General features: G+C 43.1%; 1 pseudogene across 1 annotated transcript in view; it reads left to right on the top strand.

Moving 5' to 3' along the window:
• The first annotated feature begins 227 nt into the window (after positions 1–227).
• Positions 228–13,340, top strand: part of LOC149840193 (xyloglucan galactosyltransferase XLT2 pseudogene) — a 29,197-nt pseudogene continuing 16,084 nt past the window's right edge. The window contains exons 1-2 of the transcript XR_016431676.1: positions 228–2,178; positions 8,187–8,247. The product of XR_016431676.1 is annotated as a xyloglucan galactosyltransferase XLT2 pseudogene (transcript). The remainder of the gene's footprint in view (positions 2,179–8,186; positions 8,248–13,340) is intronic.

Here is a 13,340-nt window from a genome sequence, read left to right as displayed (position 1 = left end):
TTGGAACCGTCGTTTCATGGCGAGAATAGCAAGAAAAAGTACTTAAGTCTTTGTCACCGCACCGGACTCCAATGCTAACTGATGTTGACAGACATGGGGATACGAGCTCCATGTACTTACATACATGGCGCTCATTGAGACCCTCCGAACATGTGATATAGCTAACGGCCGGGGAAGAACACACACCACCCTCCCATAAGATTGCCAAACACTTCATGTAGAATATAAAATATATTTATTATTAATAAAAAAGCCTATATATGAGCCCAGTTGAGACCAACATTAGTTGTTCATGCTCGAGCTTATTTTACAGAGTTCGAACGAACTCTTTAAGAGGCGAATGCCGAGCCACGAGCGGCTCATCTCGTTTCACAGCCCTATCTCTGCTATCGGTTGATTGCGTGATCGGGGGTTTGATAGGCCGATCACCTGATCGTTTTACGGCCGAGGAGGTTAAAAAATAGGGTGACGTCACCGAGTGTCGGCTACCAAGAAGACGGCAGAGATGATCCCCACGTGGCGAGCACCCACGAGACGTGCGTCCGAAGTTGGATTGTATAACGAGCATGAGTCCGGCTACGTGGCTGTAGTCCCAAACAAGCACCTCTTCCGCTTTACTTGATTTTCCAGTCCATACCGGAATCCCCGTTTACCGGCCGATTTCTGCCGGAGAACCGCCACCGTGATGAACGGAGAGATCCACCCGCTCAAGCGTTACCAGAAGCTCGCTCCTCATGAGGAGAGCATCCCCTTCCCGGCCGTTCAGGCCTACCTCCGCCGGCGATGGCTGATCGTCCCGGTTCTCCTCATCCTCCAACTCGTCTTCCTCGCCGTCTTCCGGTGCCTCCCGTCCTCTATTCCGTGGCTTCGTGACCCCTATACCTTGTCTCCCGCAGGAATTCCGCCGTCATCCGAGGAGCTTGCTACAAACTCTTCTTCTTCTTCTTCTTTGCCTTCGTCATCGCCGTCGTCTTCTAAATTATGCCTCTCGCCGGGTAGGGTTTATGTGTACGATCTACCGGCGATTTTCAACAGGGATCTGATCGAGAATTGTGACGAACTGAGCCCCTGGGGGTCCCGTTGCGCCACACTCGAGAATGGCGGACTCGGCCGGAGGGCAACGATCCCCGGCGGCGCCGTGCCGAACGATCTCTTCGGCGCCTGGTTCGCCACCGATCAGTTCGCCTCGGAGGTCATATTCCACAACAGGATGCTCCGGCATCCCTGCCGGACGCTGGATCCCGCGGCGGCGACGGCGTTCTTCGTGCCGTTTTACGCGGGGCTGACCGTCGGCAAGTACCTGTGGTCGCCGGGCTCCGGCGATCGGGACCGGAACTGTCGGTTTCTGCTGGAGTGGCTCCAGGGGCGGGAGTGGTGGCGGAGGAGCGGAGGCCGGGACCATTTCCTGATGCTCGGCCGGATCACCTGGGATTTCCGGCGATCCAAGGACGAGGATTGGGGCGGGAGCTTCCTCTACATGCCGGGGATGCGGAACGTAACCCGCCTCCTCATCGAGCGCAACCCTTGGGACGAGATGGACGTCGCCGTCCCCTACCCGACGTCGTTCCACCCACGCCGGGACGCCGACGTCGACCGGTGGCGCTCCCACGTCCGGAGCGCCGCCCGGCCCACGCTCTTTTTCTTCGCCGGGGCTACGCGGTCGGCCTTCCGGGACGACTTCCGGGCGGAGCTCCTCCGGCAGTGCCGGGCCGCCGGAGGCCGGTGCCGGTCCGTCGACTGCCGCGTGGCGCGCTGCGCCAACGACACGTCAGCGACGCTGGGCCTCTTCCTGCGGTCGGAGTTCTGCCTGCAGCCGCGCGGGGACAGCTTCACCCGGCGGTCCATCTTCGACTGCATGGTGGCGGGGGCGATTCCGGTGTTCTTTTGGCGGAGGACTGCCTACACCCAGTACACGTGGCACCTTCCGGCGGACCCGGAGTCCTACTCGGTCTTTATCGACCAGAGGGACGTGAAGAACGGGACATCCATCGAACGGTTTCTCAGCGGGTTGGACCCGGAGAAGGTCCGGGCGATGAGGGAGACCATCCTTCAGGCCCTCCCCCGTCTCGTCTACGCCGTCCCTGGCGGTGGGCTCGACCGGTCCATGGACGCCTTCGACGTCGCCGTCGACGGCGTTCTCAGGCGGTTTCACCAACGGAGTACGGCCACCAACAACCGGTAACCAAGAATATACTTTCTCTTTTAAAAAAATCCTTTATCCCTTCCTTTTACGTATAAACTATTGCAGGTGAACCGTGGAGGGAAGAAGAGAGCGTTTTTTAATGGGTTTTTTAGATATTTTATGGGAGGGGCATTTGTTTATTTATTTGTGGGGTGGGGATGATGAAACACACACGAACAATTGGAGCATGGTCCTTCCTCATGTAGAAATGAAAGGTGGAGATTTGGTTGGGCAGGCTGGAGTCTGTAATGGATAATCTTTTACTTTTTGGATGAAAGGCCAGAGGATGGGGTACACGGCTTTTTGTTTGTATTTTGAAAAATAAAAGAAGTCTTTGTTAGTACAAGTGAAGATATGGATAAAATTAGTAGTTGTTCTTGGAAGAAATCTCTCTCTCTGGGATCTATGATTATGATATTTAAAGGTATGGGGTACGATTTTTTATGGTGGTTTATGGAAATGAGGGGGAACATGGGAAAAGATGATTGATGTCTTGGTGTGCTTCATGAGCCTGCAAAACCCTTGCTTGCTAGGGAGAGAAGGTGCTTCATCCTTTGGGTTGGGATTCTTTTCAGTTAGTCTTTTTTCTAGTGGGAGGCACTTTATAAACCAAACGATCACTTTATCCCCTACTATTTTCTCTACTAGCACTTGAGGCATCACTAGTTTCTCCATTAGACTGTGTGATGAGGTCATATTACCATACGGGAGGCCCACCAGGGGCTGACAGATGGACTTTATAAGGAAAATCCTTATGTACTGTTGTAACAAAGGCGTCAAAGATGACCTCCCCCTTGCATTGTGCTCGTCCCTGCCTCCCTTTTCTTTACATTTGAAAGCGGTACGAAAATCTCATAGGAAAAGTTTTTTTTTTTACTCAGAGAAACTGCCCCAGGCGCAAAGACCTAGCCACCCTCTTATGGTCGCTGTCCATGTCAGCATAAAACTTCAAGGGCTTACCTCTCTACCCCAGGGAGTCACCAAACTTCGGCTTAGGCACGCCCATGAGATTTGAACCTAGACTACCCGTCAAACGGTCTAGGCCCCCATCCCACTATGCCAAACCCCCTGGCTCTATAGGAAAACAAAATTTACCCACGAGAAGTTTTTATATGAAAACTTTTCTTTATAAAAAATTTACTCTTGTTTGTGTGACATGAGAAAATCAGGTTGAAAAAATGTGTCCTCTATTAAGGTGAGGGCTATCCTCAAGACCGGGAATTTTTTATACGAAAACCAGGGTAAAATACGAAACTCTATCAAAAGATCTCTATTGCTTGAAATGAACGGAAAAGCTAATCCCATCATGAACGGAAAAGGTGTCACTTTTCCTTTTCCAACTTGTACATTTCCTAGCATTTTCCTGCTTCCAAACGTATTATATTTAAACTAGTGAAAAAAATTGTCGGTGATCAACTTTCTCGTCTGGAAATTATTTCTTAAGAAGAGCGGAAAACAATTCACAAAAAAAAACTTTCTTGCCAGAGTAAAGAGGTGTCATTCTACAACCTCAAAGTGATTTGAACATTTGCAAACCCTATGAAACACTCCTCTAGATAAACAGTCTTTACATTTCCATGTAATAAAAGTGCCATATGTTGCCCAACATGTCCTTAATATGAGAGGGTTGTGTATGTTCGCCCCCGATGATTCACTGAATCCCACGTTCGTGTTCGGGGGATCGAATGAGCGCCACGTATTCATGCACATGGGGCTCGTATTCCCGTGTATGTTGACATAACTTTGCATCGGACTCTGGTGATGTTGCAAAGACTTAATCACCCTTACTTGCTTTTCTTGCCCTGAAATGACGGTTCGAGGAAATGACAAAAATATCCTCCATTCAAAAGTTGTGAAACGACGGGTGGGGAAAAGGACAAAAAAGCAGAAATTCCAGAAAGTTTGATGTTAACCATTTAAAGTGGAGACGTTCGTCTGCGCCATCTGCTGTAACAGTGCTCCCATTATCAACGTTCCAGTGTTACAAAACATTCCAGTGTCTTCTCTTCATTACTGCTGTCGTTAGGCATCATGGAAGAAAGCAATGATTCACAAACATTCCAACCAGTGCCATCAAGGCACAGTGAGTAGATTTTCATCTCATCATGCTATCGATGAAGAAGGCACGTCGTCTTGTGTGCCATTAAGGCATTGTTTGGTTATTGCAGGTAGATCTTGTTATTACGAAGGTTGGAAACTTATCGATATTTGTAAGACGTTGGGACCTGTTGACAAGAACGCTTGTTTGCAGATTCTAGGAAGGGCCTCTACCCCATCAGGTATCCTACAGTAACTCATCATATGCATTGTATCTCAAACCGCTGTATTAGTAAGACTCTCATTTTTGTGAGATACATTTTTGTTAGTTAATATCGATTTGTTTGCTATTATGTTCAAGTTCTTTCTTATCGATTTGTAATTTATTGTGTGATATATTTATCGACCTTTTAGATAGTATGTTTTTGTATCGTCGAGTTATAAGTTATAAAAACTGAACTGCTGTATCGATTTTCAATATCTGACAAATCGCTATACATATCATTTTGTAAGATATTATATGTTTTGTAATATGTATTTGTAAGATATTTGTACACAGACTTTGAAAATGTTTGGGTGCAGAAACACATCTTGACACGCATGGCGGGGCGATTTTCGCATGCATATCGTTGCTCTCTCAGCGACTTCTATTGAACTCGCTTTAGAGCCTCGTGGATATTATGAGAGCGTTATCGTCAACACACATGTACGACATGTTTATTTTATTGGCATGGTAAGCGACACGTCGATGCTCAGCACAAGCAAACATCAAACCGCACTTGCTTTGATACTTTCATTCATTAAATTGTTGCTTTGACTTGCGTAACCCTAGTGGTATCCGTTCTTATATGCATCCTGATTAAATCGTAGTAAACCTATGCCGCTTGCTAACGGAAATTGATATATTGCTTACAAAATATTCCACTGTCTTCTTTTATTTGTCGTTGTTGTTAGGCATTAAGGAAGAAAGCAATGATGCACAAACATTCCAACCAGTTCCATCAAGGCGGCGTGAGTAGCTTCCCAGCATCATGCTATCGATGAAGAAGGCATGTCGTCTTGTGTGTCATTAAGGCTTTGTTTGGTTATTGCAGGTAGATCTTGTTCTTACGAAGGTTGGAAACTTATCGATATTTGTAAGACGCTGGGACCTGTTGACAGGAATGCTTGTTTGCAGATGCTAGGAAGGGCCTCTACCCCATCAGATATCCTACATTCACTCATCATATGCATTGTATCTCAAATCGCTGTATTAGTAACAGACTCTCGTTTTTGTGAGATAATATCGACTTGTTTGCCATGTTACTGCAAACACAAATTGATATATTGCTTAAAACATTATTGAGCTTATCATCAGGTTGTAATAAAGACGATGTAGCTCAATCAATAGAAAGATCTGGAGAATTGAATATCTATACTTATGACCCAACTGAAGAATTGAACATCTGCACTAACGATGCACATGAAAAGAAAGGTGCAGGCATTAGACCCACTATTGACTTGAATGTTCCAGTGGAAGAAATGCAATTCAATGATGAGGTAGACTACCATGACAGCGCACATAATAAAAGTGTATGCACCGGGAATGTACACGGAAGTACACCTGACTTCAATGTTCCAGGAGAAGAAATGCAATTCAGTAATGATCCTGATTTTGATGTCAGTACACTTAAGAAAATCGTAGGAACTGGGAATGTACATGGAATTGCACTTGACTATGTTCCTGTAGAAGGAATGCATTTTAATTACGAAGAAGATGCATATAAATTTTACAATGATTATGCCTTAAAAGTTGGCTTCAGTGTGAGAAGGTTTTCTTGGTCAAAAAATGCACAGGGTGTCTTGGTTAGAAAGACATATGTCTGTTCCAAGCAAGGTTGGAAGAAATCAATGGGAAATCCAACTAGGAGCACGCCAGAATCAAGATGTGGATGTCAGGCGAGATTGGTTTTAAGAAGACATCCGAATGGGAAATTTGTCATGCGTACTTTAATCAGTGATCATAATCATGATTTATCTGCATCATTTATGACTCCTATGCTAAGGTCACATCGTAAAGTAACTGTAGCTCATGCTGCAATGGCTGAAATAGCCGATAGCGCCGGCATTGCACCAAGGAAGACATACAATTTGTTTACCCGCATAGATGGTGGTCGCGAAAATATGCCATTCACACCTTTGGATCTTAGAAACCACTTGAGCAGGAAGATGACAGATAACATGAAGAACAGAGAAATATGTTGTTTGGTTCGTTACTTACAGAATAAATCAAGCAATGAACATGGTTTCTTTAGTGCAATGCAAGTGGACGCAGATGGATATGCCGTGAATATGTTTTGGTCAGATTCAAGGTCTAGATTAGATTATGAATGCTTCAATGATGTGCTTGTGTTTGATACTACAATAAAGATTAACACTGAACAGTGGCCATTTGCGCAGTTTGTGGGAGTGAACCATCACGCACAGAGTTGTATATTAGGCGGTGCTTTTGTGTATGACCAGACCAAGGAAACCTTTGAGTGGTTGTTCAGAGTATTTACACAGGCAATGAACGGGAAGCATCCTGAAACTGTACTCACAGATGGTGATCACGCAATTGCGGCTGCAGTGCTTCATGTGTGGCCAGATGCACATCATCGCCTGTGTTTGTGGCATATCTTTCAAAATGCAGGAAAGAACATAGGACACATATTTAATCAGAATACAGGGTTTGACAAACATTTTACAAGGTGTGTACTTCATAGCGTAGACGAGGTCACCTTTAAGTCAGATTGGGACAAAATGATTAAGACATACGACCTTGCTGACTGTCTGTGGTTACAAAATTTATATACAGAAAAAGAGAAGTGGGCATTGGCATATGAAAGACAATACTTTTGTGCAGGTATGATAAGCACACAAAGAGCCGAATCTATGCATGCCACGCTGAAGAAAACCCTGTATTCATGTTTAACAATGTTTCGTTTCATGGAACAATATGAATTATTTGTAGACGGTCTAAGACAGAATGAGCTTGAACAAGACGTGAAATGCTTCAATACACGACCTCTAACTTTTGGCATGAAAATATTGATGCGACCTGCAGCTCTGTATACACTAACTATATTTGAATGGATCAAGAAAGAGGTGTTTCATGTCATGAATTGCAGAATAGAAGAACTGGTGCAAACCGAGAATATGCACAAATACCATATTTTTTGTCAGGGCGAAAAGCATCAGGAAAGGCAAGAAGCGCATGTCACGTACAATGTCGACAACGGAAGGGTAGAATGTTCGTGCAAAATGTATGAATTCAAAGGTATCCTATGCTGTCATGCATTAAAAGCACTCAATCAAGAGAAGATACAAGAAATACCTGAGTCTTACGTAATGCGAAGATGGACGAGACGCGCGAAGATTGAAATGCTCGTTATGGACAATGCGAGTAAATCTGGTGTTGACGAGAAGTGCCACATAGCCTCCCGTTACCAACAACTGTGTAGGTCATTCATGCATGTTGCTGATTTGGCATCGAGAAGCGAAGAAGGCTATGCATGTGCGAGAAAAGCTGTAACGGAGTTACTTGAAAACGTGGAGTTAATTCACATTAAGTCTTTTGCAGCGAATGAATACCAGCCAAAGATAATGGGATCGAACAACGTAGGTCAAAATCATGTCTCGCTTGACACTCCCGAGAAGTTGCGCCGAAGCGTAAACATTATCTTCAACAAGTCAGTAGTGAACGTTGTTGATTATGATGGACATATTCATGAAGCAAAGGGTATCAAAAGAAAACCTGCCTCTGATCGCAGTCGTCGGAGGGCAAAGGGTGCACTAGAATTGGTTGGCAAGAAAAGGACTAAGAAACAACCAACCTGTAATAAAAAACAACAAAGCCCTTCGAATGAACAGGTATGTAAAACATTATATTGCTCCCCATTGCGTGAAGCTTGTTAAATAGCTAAGTCGTGTAATGTCCATCATGCAGCAATACCCTGCAGAAGTACCGACAAACGTTCAAACCTACATTCCTCCCGACCAGATTTCCGGCAACGATCGCTACAGTTTTACAAGGCTTTTGGTATGTTATCGATGTTGCGAGGAGGTAGGCATTTCTTGTGAAACTTAATTCAGTGTCTAATATTTTCTCTTTCATGACAGGCTACGATGCAGTCGACCGATTGGTTTGGGACACAGGAATCTCGTGTGGGCTATTAACTTAGTTGGCATGCCTCTTTGCATGACCCGATCTCTACAATGCTGGGTTTTTGGAGAGTTTATAGTCGTTTGTCATTGACGACTTGCGGTTCGTGGTTGAATTTGTTAAAATCGATAGATAGCGGGTTTTTGCTTCTAGTTGTTCTAGTTGTTTCAATAATATACCTATGTTTTCTTTCAGCTAGACTGTTTTGTTGTGGTGTTTTTGGACAAGATCTATGATGAACTATTCTATGGTTTTCAAGATAGTTTTTAAAATCATTTGAAAGATACTCTCCTCCGGAATCAACTCTAAAGATTTTTAAATTATCATTAAATTGATTTTTAATCATCATATGTTATGTCTTAAACGATGCAAAGACTTCATGCTTATGTTTAAGGTAGTATATCCAACAAAATCTTGAATAATCATAAAAAAAATAACATAGTAAGCAAATCCTCCCTTAGATACTACGGGTGTCTTTGCCTCGAAAGAATAGCGCACAAAGTATTGGCGAAGACAAATACAACGATTGTTTGCCATCGTTGACTACAACGATGCAAATAATCAATAGATAAGGAAAGGATTTGTTGCCATCGCTGGATACTTCGTGCTTTGAGTCGGACAGCGATCTGTGGCATCGCAGCATAAATCCGAGTGCACAAGTTGAAAAGATTTGTTTGTAAACGTAGATCTTTGTTCGAAAGTCAAGCTTCTCATTTTTCCAGAAATGCAATGATTACAATTGAAATTACTATTACAGAGATCTTTGTCTTCGCAATCGCTGTATTTGTCTTCGCCTCGAAAGAATAGCGCGCAAAGTATTGGCGAAGACAAATACAGCGATTGTTTGCCATCGCTGATTACAGCGATGCACATAATCAATAGATAAGGAAAGGATTTGTTGCCATCGCTGGATACTTCGTGCTTTGAGTCGGACAGCGATCTGTGGCATCGCAGCATAAATCCGAGTGCACAAGTTGAAAAGATTTGTTTGTAAACGTAGATCTTTGTTCGAAAGTCAAGCTTCTCATTTTTCCAAAAATGCAATGATTACAATTGAAATTACTATTACAGAGATCTTTGTCTTCGCAATCGCTGTATTTGTCTTCGCCTCGAAAGAATAGCACGCAAAGTATTGGCGAAGACAAATATAGCGATTGTTTGCCATCGCTGATTACAGCGATGCACATAATCAATAGATAAGGAAAGGATTTGTTGCCATCGCTGGATACTTCGTGCTTTGAGTCGGAGAGCGATCTGTGGCATCGCAGCACAGTGATTTGTGGGTATTGTTCGAATGTCAAATCACACGTGGAAAACGTATTTTTGAATATTTAAAACTTAATGAGCGGCATGGAAAGACGTATTTTTGAATGCTTCGAACGCAAGCATTTAATTTGGCGGCGGTTATCAAAAAAAGGCGGCATGCAAAAAATCGTATTTATATTTTTTTTAAACGCAATCAATTAATTAGCTTCGTGCTTTGAGTCGGAGAGCGATCTGTGGCATCGCAGCATGGTGATTTTTGTGTATTGTTCGAATGCCTAATCACACGTGGATAGCGATATGTGGCATCGCAGCGTAGAACGTTGTTGATTATTGTTGGACTGTCAATCTTAGCGTGATGCGAAGGATTGTTCAAGTGTGCTGCGATGTGTGGCATCGCAGCGTAGGACTGTCAATCACTGTGCTGCGATGCCACAGATCGCTATTCAACGATAACCACAAATCGCCATACACCTCCAGTGAACTTCTTCTCCAGCAAATCTTTCGCGTTCCCGACACCTCCACTTGCCTTTTGAAATCATTATTGTCAGTTCTCTTGTGAAAAGTTGTATCCATATATTATAAATAAAAGGCTACTCAATGTGTATTTTCCAACGGATACCCATAAATGTTTGAGTTGTCGTACAGTAGCCATTGATCATGTTGGTTGAGCAGTACATCTTTTAGGTCATAAATAGTCGCACAAGCACTGGAAGGTGTGTTTTTCTTCTACTTCGTGAACCAGCAACAACCAAACCGACGGTTCCTTCATAAACCTGGAGATCCGCCCTCGAACATAGAAAATTATAGTCGGTGAGGCAGACGAAGACAGCTAGACGACCAACAATGGCGAATCATGGGTATATTGTCTACACATAGTCTACATGTTCAGCAAAATCTGTCTCTTTCATGCGTTTTTTGCGATTTGTTTTTGTGTACTATATAATGTAATTTAAATATCGGTCGTTGCAATGTCCGCATTCATTTCAGTCAAACATCCACCGACGAAGTTAGGCGAAAACTTAGTCAATCACTCCTGGAGGACATCAACCGAATGCGCAGTGAATTCGCACAATGCAACATGATCAGTAATTTTGTTAGTATTAAACTAGTAGTAGTTGTCTATAAACGTAAGCCATGTGTACGTATGATCAATACAACACCATATTTGCTGCAAACAGACTATATCCGATTTCGTAAATTATATTAAAAGCAACGCACCAAGCCAGACTGTGAGCGTCGTCAACCCATATTTCATGGTATATCGGTTGTATTTTATGTTGCTTTTCATTATTGATTTAGTCCAATTGATTCGTATGTTAACGTTGGTGTTAGCAATGTTTCTTTCGGTTTGCAGACTATATTACGCCGTTTGCCATACTCTAGTGGATTTCAAGACGGAAAACCTTATTGGGTTAACGGTAATCACTGCAGAGACCTTATGACAAGTGAAAAGGTAAGCAAACAAACCTACAGTGCAATATTACAACTTGACAGTGGTAACAACATTTTTTCGATCTATTTGCAGATACTGATTCCTACACTCTGGCAGTCTGAAAAGCATTGGGTCTTATACGTGATGGATTTACGCAAAAAACAACTATGGTGTTACAATTCGTTGGAAGTTGACAGTGGTTTACGGCTAGACATTTCTCATCTCGTAAGATTCCATTTATATGAGTATCGTGTAGTGTACTGGGGTCATGAATTTACTTTCGGTCGCATTATTCTCAGATCAGTTTCCTCATAGCCATTTTGGGAGTCGATGTCAGTGAGTGGATCTTTCGCACGGCATACCATGCTCCTTTACAAGATAATGGCGTTGATTGCGGTGTATTTGTAATGAAGTACATTGAAGCGATATACAATGGTGCAGAACCCTGTTTCAACGCTGTATGCCATTCCTTGGCCTTTGTTATTGGCAATTAAGGGCATGTCTATTGCTTCTAGTTTACAATCTGTTTATGCAGGTTGATATACCCGGATTCCGCGAAGAACTCTGCAAAAAGTTGACGTCGTTTCTCATTTCGGAGGAGAAACTGACGGAGGCGAGGTCTAAAAGACTTGTAATTGATAAAAGATGTGCGCTCAACCCGCGTGATTGACAGTCACAGGGTGAGACTGCGATGTGTGCAATGAACAAAGACTTCTAATATTCGAAATGATAATATTCAACATCGCTATGAAATGTTGTATGCTTAAACATCGCTTCAATGTCGCGTTCTTATTTTACGAATAGTACAAAGCGATACGCTTGGTGGTCTAACGTCAAACTACACTGCTACGACCATGAAAACCTGTGCCAGCATTTGAAAATTGCTTGAATTTTAAACGACGGTTTCTTCAATTATGATCTTACAGACCTATGAAAAAGGTATAGACGGATACGACAACTGCGTCGAAGCCGCCTATGCACTCGATTGAAGAATAAGTAGTGTATGCAGGAATTGTCGATTATGTCGGTTCCTTATTCGCGAAGCAAAGTGGAACTGTGTTGTGTCATTCAAATATTAATGAAACGTCCTATCACCATCCGTCAGTTTCATTAAACCAAAAGCAAATCTTAAATAAAAAAGCACTCCGCATTAAAGAAAACAATGTCATGCCAGAGGCCTATTCTGAATGGTAGTCAATGCGATTGGACCGAATCTTTGGGTCTCAAATAAATCCACAAGTACGTCTAAAGAAATCGCCTTAGGTGTACATTACCGTCGGTTCATCAATACAGCGATTTCTAAGAACAAACCTTTCTTATTGATAAGTTCACGTAATGCGATATTTAGAAATATCTTTCGCCAGAGAAAAATATGCTGGTCGTACTTGTGCTGGTCGAAAGCACCAGCAACCCAACACAATATGCTGGTCGAAACAGAGAAAAACTACAGAAAATGGGTTACCGCCTGAACTAGGAACCCAAATCTATCATCAAAATTGCACCCAAACACCCAAATAGCCCTTCAAATCAGTCTCAATCTATCACACCAAAAAATGACCAGATTACAATTGATTTGGGCAAACAAAACCCATCGATAGCATCACAATCACAAACTTTTTGCATTCAGGGTACTGTTCATCAGTTTTTTTCAGAAAATACAATTAAATCCACTAAAAATTGAGATTTCATCCGACCATTAAAATTCTTGATTCATTCAATCACAAAAATCAAGAGCTAATGGAATCCAACATCAATCGGCCAAAAGTTCAAGACTTCAAGGTTGGTACGGACGTCAGCTGTGGAGAACACAAGCTGAGGTGGGTCCCAGCACGACCGATGCAGATGAAGCTTCTTCCTCTCACCGATCTTCAACAAAGCACCCTTTCATTTTCAACAGAGCTCTGATACCATATTGAAATCGGGAAACCAGCAAGAACAAAAGGAGAAGAGAGGAGAATAGAGAGGGAAGACAACTTAAGCTTCATTAGCGCAAAACCCTGAAAAGGTTACAACATATAGCGGTCGACCCTCTTTTACACTACATGACAAAAATTTAGATACCCACTAACACCTTGAAAAATTACAGTTATACACTACATGACTTGGCGGAGCTCCTGCTGGCTACCCTCAGCGCGACTGCACCACTGGGTTACTGTCGAGGAGAACGGCGAGAACGGTGATGGAGGGCCTCGTTAGGTTGTACAGACAGAGCAATCGATAGGTTTCACTTTATACTATTC

This window comes from Nuphar pumila, chromosome 4, assembly GCF_984573655.1.
Source record: "Nuphar pumila chromosome 4, dmNupPumi1.hap1.1, whole genome shotgun sequence".
Taxonomy (NCBI): Eukaryota; Viridiplantae; Streptophyta; class Magnoliopsida; order Nymphaeales; family Nymphaeaceae; genus Nuphar; species Nuphar pumila.
This window is presented reverse-complemented; position numbering and strand designations above follow the sequence as displayed.